The 20,679-nt window shown below is 38.9% G+C and overlaps 1 long non-coding RNA gene across 1 annotated transcript; it reads left to right on the forward strand.

The window, feature by feature from the left end:
- Positions 1–244: 244 nt before the first annotated feature.
- LOC149217045 (uncharacterized) lies at positions 245–20,057 on the forward strand. Its single transcript, XR_016251210.1, has 2 exons — positions 245–650; positions 19,358–20,057. It is a non-coding gene; the product is annotated as an uncharacterized LOC149217045 (long non-coding RNA).
- The last annotated feature ends 622 nt before the right edge of the window (positions 20,058–20,679 follow it).

A 20,679-nucleotide genomic window follows, 5' to 3' on the forward strand; every position in this document is an offset into this window, starting at 1 on the left:
TGAAACTTAAATTTAAACCTAAAATTTATCTCTCTTTTTAATTATTTTTTTTGAATCTTAAAACTAATATTTTCCCACCTTATTAATTTTTTTTAAAATTATATACTAAATTTTAAAACAGTCACATTATTTATTAATTCTTTTATTAACTATAATAAAATTGTCGAATCATACAACACATATATGTGATATTTTACTAAAATGTTACTTTTAACTTATTCCATATCCGAATCCTCCTATCGACGTTGCTTTGAATCTCTAAGTGCAGTACTGTGTACGGTTTCAGGGTCGGCGACAATGCTTTTAATCTTTTTAAAATATTATATCATAAAATGGGTTGTTATATCGGATGTAGGGTTTCAAGGTCCGCAGATATAGATCCTTCCACGAGGGTTTTCAAGAGGGCCTCTTACGCCGTGCCCCCTTTTCAGGTAGGCGCATTTGCAAATATTTGCATTGTGCTATTTCTCTTTCCAGGTGATGGATTGACTTGATCGGTGCTGGTGCTAAGATGCATCTGGATCCACTTGAAGAAGATTAACAATGTGCTCTAAATTGAATTCCCAGATTCCATAATGTATACGGACAAAGTTGCATTTGTGGACAATCCGATGCGGCTGGTTCAGATCCTCATATGCAATCGGATAGAGGTGAGTCTAAGCCTTGATTTATTTTGTCTCTCTCAACCCATATTCTATTATCATGATGTCTTTTTTGTTTTGTATTTCTGCTTCACATTTTCCAGAAGAGGTGCTGCTTATATTTTGCTTTCACAGACTCACAGCAGGCATATTTTTTTAAATCTGTGTATTTTTGGTGCATTTATTGGCTTACATATCGATTGATATTGATATACTTTCCCTCAATTTTTCTAATTTTTTTTATTTCATCTGACTATAAAGAGATACATTCTGTAAATGCATGAAGCTTCGAGAAATATCAGAACGAAAATATACATTCTTTGCTAAGCCTGAAGAAAGCATTGATATGGATTGAAGGGTCCTGTATCTTCTCTCAAATTCAGAAATCTTCTTTTGAGGCACTTGGATCATCTTCAGAAAACTGACCGTCATAAGAGTCCCCATTCGAGGATGGAGAAATATGTTCCTGTAAGATATGTCAATCCTTGATTTCCCTCCATAACCTTGAACCCTCAGCCAGCTGTAGTCCTTCCTTCCTCAAGGTGTCTGCTTCACCATTTAATTATTTGTAGACAATGTCGCATGGTTCGGGTTGGTTCGGGTTCGGCAATGATTAGGCTCCGTTTGAATTTGAATTTTTTGATGAGGTTCGCCATCATGTTCGTCTATCTACAAATATATACATACATTAATTTAATATGAATTATATGATAAAATAGTAAGAAATCAACATCAGTAAACATCAAAAAGGCTATCACGGGCATGGAAACTGCAAGGATAAATTACAAGCTTGAGTTGTGACATGAAGTTATAAGTTTTGATCCATGGACTTGGTCAATGGCTATGAGGTTCGATCAGGTTCGTTGAGCCTCAAAAATATTTTAAGGTTCGCTCAAATTCGAACCTAAGGCTGAAGTTTGACGAACCTTGTGACATAGTTTGTAGACATGTTCAAAGCACTCTGAAATAAAAATGGACAGAACGTTTGATTTCATCTTCTGCTACTGTCATTTATCCAATTAATTACTAACAACTGATGAAATTTAGTAACGCTTGGTAAACAGATTTTTTTCTTACAGGAAACTAGCACAATCTGAATTTAAAAGCTAATCGAAACTGTTATCTGAATCTCGTTTGAGCCTATAAGCGGACACAGTTAGAAAACATACACAGAACATGTAGATCACTGTTGAGAACCCCTCTTAATGCTATTCCATTATCATTGAATAAAAAGTTGCTAGAAAAATTGATATGCAGAATTTTCTGTATTCTCTGTAGCATAAATAAAACTAAAACACTCTAATATCGATACAGATCTGTACCCTAACCTTTTCTCTTATAGATCTTAGTGGGTGTCTAGGTTTACAAAAATATATCTATTGCTTAGATCTTGGGATCTCCATGCAAGAGACTGTGCTGCAAGCAGGATCTGCACTCTATTTACCGGATACAAAAACGAATTTACAAAGACTGTTAAAAATATAACAGAACTGCCTCATATAACTTTAGTGCCTTATCTCTAAAGTGAAGAGTAAGGATAAACTCATGCTTTTCTATCTATAGCTGATTCATGCATGCACACTCACTGCTGGAATACTAAAATTAGTAATGTGCCCACAACGCCTTTTTATGCTGCATCCTCATATATTGATCATCATGCTGTATGACATTTACTGCTGTATGGCTTTGTGTAATGCTGTTGTAACAGAAGGTGCCATTTGTGCTTCAACCCAGTAGAAGATGATCAGAGGAAGACTATTTAACAGTCCCTCCTATCAAGGAAAGTGTTCTCCACCGATCCAAGTCATCTTTAACTTCCCTTTGGTCAAAGGTTTAGTCAAAATACCAGGTACCTGCTGATCTGTTGGAATATGCTGCAGAACCACAGCACCCTTCTGAACTCTTTTCTCTGATAAAATACCATCTGATCTCAGTGTGTCTGGATTGATCATGAAAAACTGAATTTTTAGAGAGTTTGATACAACTTTGATTGTTACAGAAGTATCCAAAGTTTGGTTTGTCAGCGATGTTATTAACTTTCCAAAACCGGTTGGTTTCTGTTAATTTCATGCAACAATGGTATGTTCTATGCTTTAGAGCAATTTTACTTCAATTTCTTTATTAGCCCAATATCAATATCCAGTTTAGCACTCACATCAACATGATAATAAAATACAGATCGAACATAAACATAAACAGTAGAAGACAAGCCAAGACAAGAGGACACAAGATGTGACACCAGCCAGAGACAAACCCCAATGTGGGGAAACCCTTGATCAATTTTTCTTTTAGTTTTCAATAGTTCAACAGAGAGAGATAGTACAATTTACAAATTTTGATAATTTAGAACAACAAGAAAAGAGCCCTAACCAGAAAAGTTAACGCTGATCAACGAGGCAGATTTGACCCTCAAAGATTCGGCCAACTTCAGTCAACTTTGGCCTCCAAATAGCAAGATGAAACAACCCTCAAAACAATCAAATTCAGTCTAGTCAAAGTTTGGTCAAATAGTCAACTTGTGGTCAGCCCTAACCACAGTCAACGCTGGTCAAACAACCTCGGATTTTGTGCCCATAACTACGGCTTGCCCAAATAGAAATTCCTCACACAAAACTACAGTCAAATATGGTCAACGTAGTCAAAACAACCTCATGAAGTTTTTGGTCAAGTTTGTTCAACACACGGACAACAAGAAAACAACCTTTCCTTCGCACGTGTGGAGAGAGAGAGAAGCCTAAAAATTCGTACCCAATCATGTGAGGATAGATATGTGTGAAGATGAATTGTGTCCAAATGAGGATGAGGCATCATGTATTTATAGGTTAACGTTGAGGATGAATAGATATGACTATTGGGCTTTTGAGCCTACATGAGTTTGCTGGCCGGCCTTGACAATTTGTCCATAATATAAATAAATTCATATCTTCATTTATACATGTCAGAATCGGATGATCTTTAGATCAATCCTACACCTCTCGGAGAGAGGAATCCAAGAAAAATATCAGTTGTCATAAATAAGATGACCCATGTGGAGTTTGGCCTTAGTTGCCAATTTTAACACTCCCTCTCAACCAGTGTTTTACAAAACGGACTCGGATTCGGACTCGGCCGAGGATCGACTCGGACTCGGACTCGGAAACGGCAATGACTCGGCCGGCTCGATTTCAATGACTCGGTCGTTGTAAAAAATACATTAAATATTTATTTTTTTTATAAAAAAACATAATTTTAAACATAATTTTAAAGATTTTCATTCAAGTTTTCAAACACACAACATTATAATATACATGGAAGACAACATATGATCAAAGTAGGCTCATGAACCAATCCATTATATCAAAATGGTACGGTGTACCCAATGGCAATAGTAAATACATAGTCAACTGTAGTCTGGACTCTGGACTCTGTCATACATGATCAAAGACTCATCTTTATGTTCCGCTTCATTATTGCTTGACCATCTTTATTGGATTCTCCTCGTCATTACGATTCTAAGGATATATAGCACGCTGCGAGACTCCTTACTGTTTGAAAGATATGTCCAACTTAAGTTGGTGCACCCACTATGTGGTCACAAGCCCCAAATAAGTTGATAATATGGAAGCATATTAAAAGGCTAAATAATTGTTGAAAATGCCAAATTGAAGTTTGAACCTTCTAATATCTTGCTGGACCAAAAGGTTGTCAAAAGATTAAGGTAATTCGGACATCCTTTCTCCAAAAGAGATAAGATAATTCGGACATCCTTTGATCTGTAACAGCATTGAACTTGTATAAGGGTTTGTGGTTTATAGTTCTGGGATTCCCTGGGTTTGTTCAACATATATTTTGCAGGTTTTAGTCATTTTGTTCTGAGGGCATAATCGTTGGTTTTCTGAAATTGTTTTGACAGTGGTTCACAACTCTATGATTATGACACGGTTCTGATCCTTTACTATTCGCCTCTAGAACAGAGGTATACATTAAAGAATATTCTGTTTAGTGCAAAAGCATTGCGTGGCAGCTAAATGTGATGTATGATACAGATATACCCCAATGTCCCTGTGTGTAGTCTACAATAGCTGTTGAATTTTACCAGACCTTTGACACTTAGAAACAAAGCTAGATCTTACATCTTAAAATTACCTCTTTCATTTGAAAATGGGAGGATCCTTATCTGATGGACATACATCATCAAAACATTACATCTCCCTCTGAATCCTTGGCAAAAATCAGCAAAAAAGTCATTTATTTTTGGTTATTACGCTGCCCCAGCCGCACTTGAACGAAACGGCCGAGTCATGACAGGGCCCGGCCGGGTTGACCGGGTCAGCTATGACTCGGCCGAGTCATTGGCTGACTCGGCCGAGTCATAGCTGACTCGGCCAGCCGAGCCGGGTCAAAGGCTGGGTCACATTTTTTTGTGTTGAAACGGAACGAAACGGCCGTTTCGTAAAACACTGCTCTCAACTAGGGAGAACTCCACTTGCTAATCCATTTTCCAATCTATACTATCTCTTCCATCAATGCACTGCTCTGCTAAACTATGAAGAAAAAGAAGTGAGCGAGAATGTATCATACCATTCTCTGCTGATCCGAAGTCAGTCCCAATCAAAAGAGAGTGTTTCATACCACTCTTACTAGCCCGAAGTCAATTCCAATTGATCTCGGATCAATATCGGACATCCTAGCATAGGGAGTACAGTAGTACACGATGTGTCCATTAGTAGTACTATGGTCCCTATCCTCATTTCCCTACTCATTGGCCAGATGAGAGGTACTTCCCATGAGTCCCAGACTGCATGGGTAGGATGTCTCGGCAGGAGAAGGATGAACCACTCGCTTAGCTCATATGTCGCCAAGGGGTATTGCTAATTTTAGCTAACAATGGTATGTTCTATGCTTAAGAGCAATTTTACTTCAATTTCTTTATTAGCCCAATATCAATATCCAATTTAGCAATCACATCAACATGATAGTAAAATGCAGATAGAACATCAACATAAACAGTAGAAGACAAGCCAAGACAAGAGGACACAAGATGTGGCACCAGCCAGGGGCAAACCCCAATGTGGGGAAACCTTTGATCAATTCTTCTTATATTCATCAATAGTTCAGCAGAGAGAGAGATGTACAATGTACAAATCTGATAATTTATGACAGCAGCAAAAAGCCCTAACCAAAAAAGTCAATGCTGGTCAAATATGGTAGAATTCTTCTGCCAATCAGCTCTGTCAAACCCAGTCAACTTCGGCCTCCAACATCAAGCCCAATCAGCCCAAAACAGTCCAAAAAATTCCAGTGACAAATTGGTCAATGAGAGGTTAAATTGCCTCGATTTCAGTGCCCAGATTTGTGGCCAATGAGAGGTTAGATTGCCTCGATTTCAGTGTCCAGATCTGCGGCCTGCTAGGATAGAGATACCTCACCCAAATCGCAATCAAAACAGGTCAACGCTAGAGATCAATGCATTCAAACAACAATCCTGTAGCTCGGTCAATGCTGGTCAACACAGTCAACAAAATCCGTCCTTCCTTCGCACATGTGAGAGATAGCTGCCCAAATATGCACCCCAATCAGATAAGGAGAGAGAGATGTGTGAAGATGAGATGATGATAAAATGACTTGAGGTCTTCTCCTTTTATATGCAATGTTGAGGATGAGTTGGTGGTTTGAATGCATGTTTTGCTTGCTGGCCGACCTTGACAATTTGTCCATAATATAAATAAATTCATATCTTCATTTGTACATGTCAGAATCGGATGATATTTAGATCAATCCTACACCTCTCGGAGAGAGGAATCTAAGAAAAATATCGGTTGTCATAAATAAGATGACCCATGTGGAGTTTGGCCCTAGTTGCTAATTTTAACAAGTATCACAGGGGAAGGATGAACCACTCACCCTGTACATAGCAAACCACTAGGGGAAGGCTGAACCACTCAACCTATGATTGCTCACTGCTCCAAGAAGTTCCCCAAGCCCCTCGGAGCTCCTAGAGCTCAATGTCCATCTCATACAGGGCCCTCATAAGAGGGTCTCTCCACGACTCCAAGTCGTTCTCGGGAGGCTTAGAATTTGACATTTCGTAGGGGCTTTGTCAGAATATCGACGACCTGCTCATCAGTCCCAATGTGATGGAGCCTTATTGCTCCTCGTTGTACCATATCTCGAATAAAGTGGTACCTGATACTATATGCTTGGAGCAATCATGAAACACATGATTCTCTGATAATCGGATCCCACTCTAGTTGTCGCAGAGGATTACGGTGGTATCCAACACGTCCATACAATTCACTGAAGAGCTTCCTCAACCAGATAACTTCACAGGAGGCCATACTAGCAGATATGTATTTGCCCTCGGCGGTGCTCAAGGCAACTGATTTCTGCTCCCTGCTCATCTAGGATATCGCAGTAGCACCCAAAGAAAACCAACATCCAAAAGTGCTCTTGCGATCCACCACACTGCTAGCCCAATCAACATCGGAATAACCATGCAGCCTCACATTTCCGACAGTGTATTTCAGTCCATGAGTGATTGTGCCTCGAAGATATCTCAGAAGATTCTTGGTAGCAATCCAATGTATATAATGAGTCTCAACCATGTATTGGCTCAATGTGTTAACTACAAAACGTATGTCCGGACGGGAGTTCACTAAGAACATCAGTGCTCCTAATGAGTTGACGATACTCAGAAGCATTTCCCAATTCAGGTCCAGCAGCACTACCTCCAACCCTAGGAAATAGTGCATCGGTCCTAGGTCCTTCATCTCAAATTCAGAAGCGAACTCCCTCTTACATTTGTGAATGAGAGGGTTTGCACCTGTTAGAAAGAGGTCATCCACATAAAGTACCAGAATGAGAGGATTATCATCTTCAACCTTAAAGTAAAGGTTCAGATCGACTTCACTTCTAGTGAATCCTAGCTTCATCAGATAGTTATCGATCCTCTCATACCAAGCCCGTTGTGCTTGCTCCAATCCATAGAGAGCTTTCTTCAACCTGCATACATGAGATTCCCGATCATGTATTTCAAACCCCTCAGGTTGTTCCACATAGACTTCCTATTTGATTGAACCATGCAAGAAGGCAGTCTTGACATCCATCTGATGTAGGTTCCATCCTTGCGAGGCAACAAGGGCTATAATCAAGCGAATGGTGGAGTATCGGGCAATAGGTGCAAATATTTCATCATAATCTACACCTTCCTTTTGAGAGAAGCCTTGAGCAACAAAGCGAGCTTTGAATTTTTCTGCACTTCCATCAGCTCCATGCTTGATTTTGTAGAGCCACTTAGAAGTGACAACCGATTTGTCCTAGGGTCTAGGGACCACATCCTAGAGATCATTTTTCATAATTGACTCGTATTCTTTATTCGTAGCATCCTTCCATGCTTGTTGCTTAACGACGTCTTCGAATGATGAAGACTCATTTTGAATGATAGTGCTCATGGCGGTCAAATATCCTTGGTACTTGTTTGGCTTCTTGTTTTCATGGAAAGTCACCCTTGGTGCAATGTGCCTCTCAGCGTTTTCGAGAGTCTCCCTAAGCCATGAGGGTCTCCTCTTGGAGGAGGAAGGCTCATGAGGGAGTGGATCAATAGGATCCATAGGTTCATTAACATCATGCATCGTTTCGTCATCTTTTCACACTGATTTCCTGGATCAACTTCTTTGTCCTTCCTTTGGGAAGGCTATTGATCTTCCTGAGGGCCATATCTTCGTCGAAGGTGACATCATGACTTACCTCAACTTCCTTTTGACTAGCCACATAAATCCTATATCCCTTAGAATTTTCACTATAGCCAACAAAGATTCCTTTCTTCCCATATGCACCCAATTTGCTTTTTTTTTTTTTTTTCTTTCGATACATGAAAATATACGGGGCTTCCAAAATTTCTAAAATGAGAGACATCGTGTTTCTTATCAGTGAACATTTCTCCGGGAGTCTTGGAGTCCAATGCTTGATGAGGGCATTAGTTTTGAACATACATGGCGATATTTGCAACGTCAGCCCATAAAAACTTTGGAAGGGCTTGATCATGAAGCATGGCATGGACAACTTATACAATAGAGCGATTTTGCCTTTTATGCCACACCATTCTGCTCAGGAGTGTATGGCGTTTTAGTCTCCCTCTTAATGCCAACTTCTCTGCAATAATCTTGGAATTCATTGGATTCGTACTCTGCCCCATTATCAGTCCTCAATATCTTGATTTTCTTCTCGAATTGGTTTTCGATCAAGGCTTTGAAATGTCAGAATCAGGTGAATAATCATCCACAAAGGTGAGATAATATAAGTATCCTCCCAAGGAGTTTACAGGCATCATACCAGATATGTCAGAGTGGATCAATTGCAATATGTCTGTGGTCTTACTGTTACTTGAGGGGAATGGTCCCCTTGTAAGTTTTCCTTCGGCACATCCCGGACATACACATTCATGCTCTACTTTAAACTCGGGCATACTTGTCATCATCTGTCTTACATTGGGTAGGGCCTTATAATGAAGATGGGCGAACCTCTAGTGCCATAGTTCAAATTGTAGAGATGTGTCGCAAGACATGGTTCCCAATGGACTTCCTCCAACTTGATACAAAGTGTTAACCCTGAACCTAAGAGTAAATGCATCTTTAATATTTATTTTCCAAACACGTACCTTTCCATCGATAAAATCCACCTTGAATTATTTATCGTCCATTGCTGAAATGGACACTAGGTTCTTCTTGAGATCGGGTACATATAGTACTTCTTGCAAATGAATAGTGTTACCTTGATTCAATTGAAGGGTAACATTCCCTACTCCCTTCACGGGATAGGTGGCATCGTCTTCAAGGATGAGCTCCAAGTTCGTCTCCTTTTCTACCTTCATGCTCTACTTTGAACTTCGACATACCTGTCACCATCTGTCTTACATCGAGTAGGGCCTTATAATGAAGATGGGTGAACCTCCGATGCCATAGTTTAGATTGTAGAGATGTTTTGCAAGACATGGCTCCCAAAGGACTTCCTCCAACTTGATACAAAGTGTCAACCCTGAACCTAAGAATAAAAGCATCTTTAAAATTTCTTTTCCAAACACGTACCTTTCCATCGATAAAAGCCACCTTGAATTCTTTATTCTCCTTTGCTGAAATGGACACCAGGTTCTTCTTGAGATCAGGTACATATAGTACTTCTTGCAAATGAATAATGTTACTTTGATTCAATTGAAGGGTAACATTCCCAACTCCCTTCACGGGATAGGTGGCACCGTCTCCAAGGATGATCTCCAAGTTTGTCTCCTTTTCTATCAGATTAGAGAGGGCTTCCTTGTATCCGGTGAAGTGCCTTGAGTCATCACTATCAATCAACCAATTTCCCAAAGTGTCCGGAGGAGAGGCAATGGAGACGACGGATATAAGATAGTACTCTTTTTGCTTATTGTTAACAACATTGGATTCTCCATACCTGGAGTTCCTTGATTTTTTGGAGGGTCGACCATTTCCTTGATGTCGTGCATCCTTTTTTCCTTTGCCATTTGACTTGCCATTCATTTGATCGTTGTTGTTGAAGTTGCCCATGGAGTTGTTATGATAGTCATCATCTCGAGGTGTATCCCTTCTATTAGGACACTCCCTTGCATAGTGGGAAAACTTTTTGTAAACAAATCATCTTCCCTTCCTTCCATTTTTGAATCCCGATCTTCCTTGACTTTGCTTCTTTGAACCTGCATTGTTCTTCCTCTTGGTATGAGCAGAGAATACAGTGGGTTTGCTTCTATTAGAAGACATTTCTTGCTCCACCATTCTTGTTTCTTCTTGAATGAATCTCGACATCAATTCTTCAAACCCTGGAATTCGATATTTGTTGAGTATAGTGGTTCTAAATACAAACCACTTAGGTGGGAGTCCTCCAAGGGTGGTGAGAGTAAGTTCCTTGTTAGGAATGACTTCTCCAATCGAGAGTAGATCATTCTTGATCTTAGTAATCCTCAAGAAATAGGATTGAATGTCCTCGTCCTTGCCCTTCTTAATATCCTTCAACTTATTCTTGAGAAATAGAATTTGATTAGCATTGCTAACCTTGAACATGTCGACCAACTTGTCGTATATCTCCTTGGAAGTCTTCAATTCGGAGATATAGGCCATCAGATGCTTGTCAATGGAATCCCTGGTAATCTTCTTCGCTTTGACTTCAGCCTTATTGTACTTGGTCTTCGCAACAACCGATGCATTTGAAAGAGGCTTAGGGATTTTACTCTGCACATAATCCATCCATCACTTTCTTCTCTTCCAAGGTCAAATCAAGAGACATCTTCCATCCATGATAGTCAGATTTATCATGGAGCTTGTCTTCAACCGGGAAGTAGAATGAGGAACCCATTGAGTCTTTTGTCTTTGTCCAATTGTCTTTGGTGATTGCTCTTTCACTCTTGCTTGGGCTTTGTCTTCACCTTAGTTCCGATACCATGGTATGTTCTATGATTGAGAGCAATTTTACTTCAATTTCTTTATTAGCCCAATATCAATATCCAATTTAGTAATCACATCAACATAATAGTAGAATGCAGATAGAACATAAAGATAAACAGTAGAAGACAAGACAAAACAAGAGGACACAAGATGTGGCACCAGCCAGGGACAAACCCCAATGTGGGGAAACCCTTGATCAATTCTTCTTTTAGTCTTCAATAGTTCAGCAGAGAGAGATAGTACAATTTACAAATTTTGATAATTTAGAACAGCAGCAAAAGAGACCTAACTAGAAAAGTCAACGCTGGTCAATCGGGAAGATTTGACCCTTAAAGATTTGGTCAACTTCAGTTAACTTCGGCCTCCAAATAGCAAGATGAAACAGCCCTCAATACAGTCAAATTCAGCCTAGTCAAAGTCTGGTCAAACAGTCAACCTGCGATAAGCCCGAACCACAGTCAACGCTGGTCAAACAAAAGTCAAACAGCCTCGGATTTCGTGCCCAGAACTGTGGCCTGCCCAAACAGAAATTCTTCACACAAAACCGCAGTCAAAGATGGTCAACACAGTCAAAACAGCCTCCTAAAGTTTTCGGTCAAATCTGGTCAACGCAGGGACAGCAAGAAAACAGCCTTTCCTTTGCACATGTGGAGAGAGAGAAACCCAGAAATCCGGACCCAATCATGTGAGGAGAGAGAGATGTGTGAAGATGAAGTGTGTCCAAATGAAGATGAGGCATCACGTATTTATAGGTTAACGTTGGGCTTCTGAGCCTACATGAATTTGCTGGACGGCCTTGACAATTTGTCCATAATATAAATAAATTCATATCTTCATTGGTACATGTTAGAATCAGATGACTTTTAGATCAATCCTACACCTCGGAGAGAGGAATCCAAGAAAAATATCAGCTGTCATAAATAAGATGACTCATGTGGAGTTTGGCCCTAGTTGCCAATTTTAACAGTTTCAGAACTAGAAGAACTGGCAGCCATATATTCTGCTTCTGTTGAACTAAGTGCTGCATAAGTTTGTACTTTGTTAACTACTGAACCAGGAAACTTTAGCTGAACTTAAACTGAAAGAGCACCTTGAAGTGCTATTTGTGTCACCAGCACCATCTGCCCAATCAGAATTTTGAAAACCTTGCGATGCCAACTCTCCATCACTAACATATCTCAGTGCAAAATGTACTGCCCCCTTCCAAGTATTAGAGCTTGTGTTTTGTGGCAACCTGATGAACTTACCTAGGCTGCACCTTGTACTGAAAGTGTTGACTGCACAACAAATGTTAGGCCTTGTGTTAACTAAGTACACGAGGAAACCTATCAATTCCCTGTATACAGATGTTCATCAAATCTGAATTAGAATCAACAAAGTACAACGTATTTACTACCACATGGGAGCAGCCGTGGGTTTGCAGTACATCATTTGAAATCTCTTCAGAATTTCAATTGCATACTACGGGAGTAGACATGAGTTTGCAGTCCATCATTTGAAATCTTCTAAGAATTTCAATTACATACTTATTCTGTCCAAGGAACACTTCACCTGCACTTTGCTACACCCCTAGAGCCAGCAAGTAGTGGATCAAGTCATGGCAAATTCTCTTGCCAATTTTTCCTTGCACCATTTTGTGAATTTCTTTGAACTTCCTGTGAGTGTAAGATTGTCTACATATAGGACTAAAACAAGCAGATTAGAATGATCAACCAAATAGTAAAAATTAGAATCTGCATCTGTCTTAGTGAAACCCAAATCTGAAAGTTACTCATTGATCTTGGAGTGCCATGCAAATGGTGCCTGTTTCAACCCATAAAGGGCCTTCTTCAACTTGCAAACATGGGTCTCAAGTCTATTCACCTAAAAGCTTCTTGGTTGGTTTATTCATATACCTCCTCAATCAACCTATTAGGAAATGTTGTCTTTACATAAATTTGATATAAAATCCAATGGAAGATTGTTGTGAAAGACATAGTAAATCTGATAGAGGTATATTTAGTAACAAGAGCAAAAGTCTGATCATTGTCAACTCCTTTTTAATGGGAGAACCTTCTAGCCACAAACTGAGCTTTGCAGTTTTCTATGCTGCTATCTGTTGCATGCTTAACCTTGTAAAACAACATAGAGTCAAACACTGACTTCCCCACTAGTCTAGGCACTATCTCCTACCCATCATTCTTTAGGAGGAGATGTATTCCTCCATCATGGCATTTTGCAGTACTTGCTTCCTTACTGCCTCTTTGTTACTAGAAGGTTTTGTTTCAATAATGGAAGATATTAGTGCAACATAACTGGGGAACTTTTTAGGAGGGTGGCTTACTTGAAGGGAAGTAGTTGGAGCACCAACTTACTCTGTTGCCTCTTGTAATGTCTAGATTAGCCATCTAGGATTTCTAGCTGAACTTGAAGGTAAAGAGGCACCCCTTGCACCTCCAAAATCTTGCTGATCTAATTCTGTTTTTCATGATCTTTTTGATTTCTGCAGATCTGTTTTTGGGATACCAAGCTCTTCTGCCTCCATGGTCACTATTGGAGGTTCTTGAGACTTAGAGGACCATGCATTTTCTTCAAACTTGGTATCTCTGCTCACATCTACTTTATGTTGAGATGGAATGTATATTCTATAAGCTTTTGAGGTTTCACTCTAACCTACAAAGATGCCCTTCAAACTAGAAGGTTCCAACTTGGTCCTTTTCTCATCTGGAATATGAATGTAGATAGGACAACTGAAAAACTCAAAGATGTGTTACTTGAGGCTTCTGAATTCCTCCATTGATGTCTTATCCTTCAAAATTCTGTGAGGATACCTATTCAAAATATAGACAATGATAAGACATGTTTATACACAGAGACACATGAGCAGAACTAGATCATGAATCATGGATTTGACTGTTTTACGATAGATCTTTTCCTCCTCTTTGCAACCCCAATCTACTGAGGGTTGTAGGCAACTATCAACGTTTTCTTGATTCTTGCTTTCATGCAAAAGGTATTAAACTCCTTTGGGGTATACTCTTGGTAGTCGGACCGTAACACCTTAATCTTTATACCTATTTGATTTTCTATAAGACCCTTAAACTCTCAAAACTTCTCAAAGTCCTCATCCTTGGTTTTTATGAAGTAAGTCTAGGACTTCCTAGAAGAATCATCAATAAAATATTCATAGTAAATGTTACTTGATAAGGAAGTTGAAGAGATGGGCCCACATACATTTGAGTTGATTAGGTCAGAAACCCCTCTTGACCTATGTTCACTAAACATCCTTCACATGCTTGCCAAGTGCACAACCCTTGCACACTCCTTTCTTCTCAGCCTTGAAGATTGGCAATCCCCACACCATGTTCTTCAAGATTGGCAACATTCACTAGTGCAAGTGACCTAGTCTCTTTTGTCGAAGCTCACAAAAGTTGTCACTATCATACCCTAAAGTTCTTATAGGATTCCCTTGCAATTTAGGATGAGGACTTGTTGATCTTCAAAGTTAGCCATATATGTAGGATCTATCATCACTGAAATTGGAAAGCGATTTTTAGTTAAGCTAGGTACATACAAAACATCAATAACTTAGTAAGCTTAAGGATATCACTTGATGGATCCCACTCTTGCAACTTGATACATGGCATCATCACCAAGTTCTACTAGAGGTACTCTTGTTAGAGGTTGTATGTTTGCAGGCTCCACTGTCCACATACTAGTTGACGTCAGACATGATGTCAGATGACAGGCATGAGACCATTGAGAAGTGTATCTCGAGATTGGATGAAAGCTCATCCACTTGAGCTGATGCTTTTGTACTCCTTGCAAGTTGTTTCTGCCGCTGTTGCTTGCCCTTCCCCTTCTTTTGACGACATTGGAAGCAAAGTGCCCAAACTTTTGACACTTGAAGCACTTGATGTGGCTCAAGTCCTTCTTTCCCTGGTTACAAGAACCTGGCTCCTCTGGCTTCCCTTTTTAACCCTTCTTAGTTTCTCTTTTCTTGTTGCCCTTCTTCCTCTTGCTAATGAGGACAACATTCTGCTCCTCCTCAATACCTGCAATAGTCTCCTTCTAGTTGAAGTCATTCCATAGCCTCCTAAAAATGGGAAGTTTTTTAAATTTTTGGCGCAGATGTCATAGCCAAAAAGTTTACAAAAAGAACAGGACCTATTTAATGCAATGGGTACTAGCTCTTCACCCTTCACCTCCTCTCAATTGCTGCAAGTTGATCATGGCGATCAATAATCTTCATTAAGTAGGCAACTACGATATCCTTTTGCTCATTGCAGGGATTAAGCTTATTTCTTAACAATGTCTTCTGTTTGATGTTCTCAGTATGATAGAGTGACTAGAGCATCAAACATGTACTTTATTGTGGTCTTTTTGGTGATGTGAAGGATCTAATGATCCTTCATAGGTTCAAGTATGACTCACTTGACCTTGGCCATCTTCTTTTTATGATTTACCAATTACACAGGTTTGGCTGCTTGGCAGGCTCTACAACTAGTTTCTCAAAGAAGTTAGACAAATCCTACTCCAACAATATCTTTGTGCCTAGAGGCGCTCTCCTGCCTGGTATGGAAGAGATGTTGTAATGTCGTGTCCTGTTATGTAAACATTTTGACTTGGTCAAATTGCATAAAATAGAAATGAAATAAAATAAAAAATAAAATTAATAATTAAAATAAAATTGAGGTAAAATAGTCAATTTATCGTTGGTGGTTTTTGGGCTCCAGGTTTTGAGAACCCATGTTTTTGCCAATGGTATTCTTATGTAAGAATGATTTCTACCAGCCTAGATCCATCTCAACTCCAGATCTATTGAGTGTCGAGAGGGATTAAATCTCTTGAGGTGAAAACCTCTTTTAGAGTGAAAAGAGATTTGATCCCTCCAATTTCTTGGTAGATCTGGAGTTAAGATGGATCTAGGCTGGTTACCTGAGACTTCCCTGGGATGAAGTTAAGAGGGACCTTCCAATCTGTCCTTGTATTTGAGATTGACTGTAGCCATACTGCTGCATTGGAATATCACCTAAACAAAAGTTAAAACAGATCAGCGGCCTAACAAAGAACCCGACAACCTGAAACTTCACTGTGCTTTTCTCAAGCATGGATCACAGCATCTGACCCCTGGAGCCTTGTGACTGCTACCTTTCATAGGTAGCAGTCCTACTATCTATTCAAGGATTTTTAGAATGTTTCAACAAACCTCTCTGATACCATTATGAATTTGTCTAACACATTGTAAACAGATTCTTCTTCTAATGGAAACTAACACTGTCTAAATTTAAAGGCTAATCAAAACTGCAATCTGAATCTCACTATAATCTTGAAACACAGTTGGAATACATACATTGGAACACATAGATCAATGTCAAAAGCCCCTGTTACTGCTATTCCAATACTGCTGAATAAAAATCTGCTAGAAAATTTGCTAGAAAGGATTTTGTGTAAGAACTGAAACTAACCCTATTACAGATCCATACTCTCACTCTCTCTTATAAGTGACACCTAGGGTTTATAAAATAGATATATTGGTTAGATCTCTGGATCTGTGCCCTATCTAACTGATAAAAAATGAATTCAGAAAGACTGCGAAAAATAAAACAGAACTGCCTCATCTAACTTTAGCACTTTATCTTTGACCTGAAGTCTAATGATAAACTTATCCTATTCTATTTATGGCTGGTGCATACATGCGTGCATGTGCCCTTATTGCTGGAATACTAAAATTTGTGATGTGCCCTTACTGTCTATTTATTGCTGCATTCTCACCAACAGATCATTATGCTGTTTGAAATTTAATGCTGCATGGATTTGTGTAATGCTGCTGCATAGAAGGTGCCCAGATCTGCCATGCGTGCTCCAACCTAGTAGAAGATGATCTGGGGTACACTATCTAACAACAATGAGTCACCAAACACTTGTATTTTTGAAATGCCACTGTGGGCTGCTAGTTTTAAGAGTATTGTTAGGGCAATAAGCTTGGTTTAGTTATTTGATCCTCACCTAAATCTATTTTAAATCTGATACAGTGAGAGTTATTGAGATAGAGCACACCTCTGGCTTCCCTTTTTTGGGGGGTACCTTGACTAGCTCCATCAAAGTAATCCCCATGTTCCAGATTTGTCCATAGGAGCACGAATCAACTTTTTCTGTGTAGGGGTTGATGAAAAAGCTTTGAAGTTTGAGAAGATTGACTGACCTTGGAAGGCACATTGAAAAAGAGTTATATACCTGTCGTCAAAGATTTCAACATTTCTATCTTTCCAGATTCCCCATGATACTATTAGAGGAAGGCCTTTGAGGTCTTTGAGATCTGAGTTTTGCTACCACTTTTTAAAGCACTCTTCAGCATATCCTCCTTGTCCACAGTCCTTTATCCTTCTCAAACTATCCATTTCAGTCCAGACTTCCCTTTAGTAAGAACAGAATATCAGTAAGTGGCCTATGTTCTTTTCACCTCTTTTACACATTATACATTTGCTTGGACTTGATCCATTCCTTCTCTGAAGAAGTTCCTATGTGGGTGCTCTATTTAAGATTGCCAACTGCATGTAAATAATGAACTTTTGAAAGGTTCTGATCCAGATGCGCTTCCACCATGAGAGTGTGCATTCTGGTCTGTCCAGGGCATATGATTCTTATCCTAACTTTGGAGTGTAAATCCCCAAGTCTGGATTTTAGACCAGACATGTTCATCATCAGAGTCTTTTATATAGGCATGGCACACTTTTGATTTGTTTGTAAATCCTTTCGATTGAATATTGTCTTGGCCTTTGAGTCCTCTCTGTTCAGCGCTCTTCCAATCCTGCTGCCAAATGGAGGAGTTTCCTGGTCCAGCTGGCTGGGCCTGATTGAAGAGAGTTTATCACTGCTTCTGGCAGGTTGTACTCAGCTCCACTGCTTATCCATGGGTCTATACTGATCTTTGCCTTAGCCTCATTGCGAACCTTCCATGCCAGCTAATTTTCTATTAAAAGGAATGCTATTGTCAGTACTTTCGATAATATGGATGCATTGCTGATTGACTTGTTTGGGTTTCCAATCCTGTCTTCTGCTGAATTGGGCTCAATATATCTTTGAATGTGAATCTGATTCCAGAGGTCCTCTTTTGATATTAGTCTCCACACACACTTGGCTTTTAGGGCTTTCCCGAAGGAATGATATTCTATATGTAATGCATGTGGGCTTTTTTGTCTACCTTTATTTTAATGTTTTCTGAGCAAAAAATAGTCTTATATTATAGAAAACAGATCACGTACTGTAATTGCTTTCTCTTTGCATCCATGCTAGAAGAGCCAACATATCAGATTGGGCATCATATTTGGAATGTCTCATGTCATTCTAAGGACAAAATCCACAACAGTGATAAGATTGAATGTGGGCTTTTATTTTTATTGTGCTCTTTCCAGCTTTGTGGCTGGAATGGGTTGTAGGTCCAATTGAGTAGGTCCAATTGAATCTGTATGAGTTTTCATCTCTCTTCATCCAATGCTCTGCCTTCCAATACATATTGACAGATTGGGCTGTGTCACGTGTACTTGCAATATGGTCCTTATTTGGGCACTTTCTCTTTTACAGATGCTGTGGCTAGGTGGCATGACTGGAGATTTCCAACTTTGAATATGGATCAACCTATTTCATTATTGAATCTCGTGGTGTATGGATGAATGATGTATGTATTAGTATGAATGATGAATATGGATCAGTGTATTTCATTATTTAATTCAATCATGTATGGATCAATGTATTAATGCTTTCATTATTGAAAATATATATATTAAAAAAATTATATACCCCCATATCCAGCTGTCCCCCCTATTTTTCCCTAAAATTTGAGGGTACTCCCACACGTCGCCCCTGTGCATCTCCCCAAACATGCGTCTCCCTGTCCCAGAGTGTTGGTGGAACATTAATTTTAACTTGCCAACATAGGTTGAAAATATAGTATGACTTAATATTGAAATACGCCCATGCCCTTCAAATTTGATCCCAGGTGGAAGAATTATTTAAGGAAAAGTATTTTGAAGTGTGTTCTAGTGTTTGCCTTTTAGAAAATGTTAATCTTTTTTCAAGCTTTCTTTTTAGTTCTTATAACTGATTTGTTTGTTTTACTTTAGTGGTTTATTTATAATAGTTAAAAAGGCTTATGAGATTTAATGGAAACCTTTTACACCCACACCAGATATGCCAAAAAGACCTTAGACGCGTGAATGCCAATTTGGATGCACCATTTATATTGTGCAGTTGTGATGTTTTGTGTTAACGATTGTGCTGAATAGCTTTGTGTGTTGAATGATGTAGGTACCTTCAAGACAATTTTGACCACATACAGGAATCATATGATGGATCCAGATTTGAAGTAAGAATTCTCCAAACATGTTAACTAATGCATTCAACTGTCCAATGTTCTTAGGTAATGGTCTTGTAAGATTTCTTCTGACAATTTCTTGTAACAAGAGTGTTATTGTAATCTCTTAAGATGTTGTAAGAGCTAGTACTAAGAGCTTATGATAACCCTTTTGTTGTCAGAAATGTGTGAGGAGTGAATGTCACAGGATTGCCATTTAGTATATTGAACAGTTGAATGATAGTTAACATGTAAGCAGAGTTAAGTTCTGTACGGGAATCAGATGAGATGGGTTGAGAATCGAGATATGTTTCCAGATTCAAAAGTAAAATTCTACAAACATGTTAACTGATTCATTCAGCTGCCCAATGCTCTCAGGGACTGACCCTGTAATATTTATTCTGACAATTTCTGGCAACAATAGGATATTTCTAAGCTCTCAAGATTTCACATAAAGGCCAACTCTTAAGAGCTTATGATAATCCTTTTGTTGTGAAAAATTTGTGAGGGATGAATGTTAAGAGGATCAACATTTGAGCACATTGAACAGTTGAATGATTAGTCAATGTGTAAGCACAGTACAGTTCTGTATATTCCTTCATATAACCCTCTGAAAAGGTATAGCAAACACGCATGGTGAATATAGAATGTCTCCATGTTTTGTGTTGTGAAATTAGTCATATTTTATGGTTGAAATATTGGAGCATTGTCATAGTGCGTTTAAAGTATTTTTAGTGGACTCATAAGTCTTCCACCTAGGTTTATGTAGAATAGATACAGACTTTAGTCTTGAATATGATACTGAAGTGGCAGTCATCTGTTATTGTGTGGATTGTCATGTCACTTGACAATAATCATCTGAACAGGCTGTTTCCAAATTGCTTCAGTTTACCAAATGAAATGATGTTTTTATACAGAATGTTGGAAATATCTAGGTTAGTCACCTTGAAGTGCACCTATTATCATTGCATTTCTTACGAGCAGCTTTTAGGATTGTTTTGTATTGTAAGCAGAGTCTGTCTTTGTATATATTTTGACATGTATGTGGTACCTTGCAATTGATCCTGCTTTTATATATTTTGGCAAGCATACAATACCTTGCAATTGATCCTGCTTTTTTATATATTTTGGCCAGCATACAATACCTTGCAATTGGTACTTTGTACAAAAGAAAATTATGTTGAATTGATAATCTTATGTGTTTTAGTGTTCTCGTTTTACTGGGGTAGAGCTAAGGTAAGACCATTGAATCTAATAATCCATGCAGCAAGATGCG

This window comes from Pinus tabuliformis, chromosome 1_1, assembly GCF_031772625.1.
Source record: "Pinus tabuliformis cultivar Carrire ecotype Pingquan chromosome 1_1, CPIR1, whole genome shotgun sequence".
Taxonomy (NCBI): Eukaryota; Viridiplantae; Streptophyta; class Pinopsida; order Pinales; family Pinaceae; genus Pinus; species Pinus tabuliformis.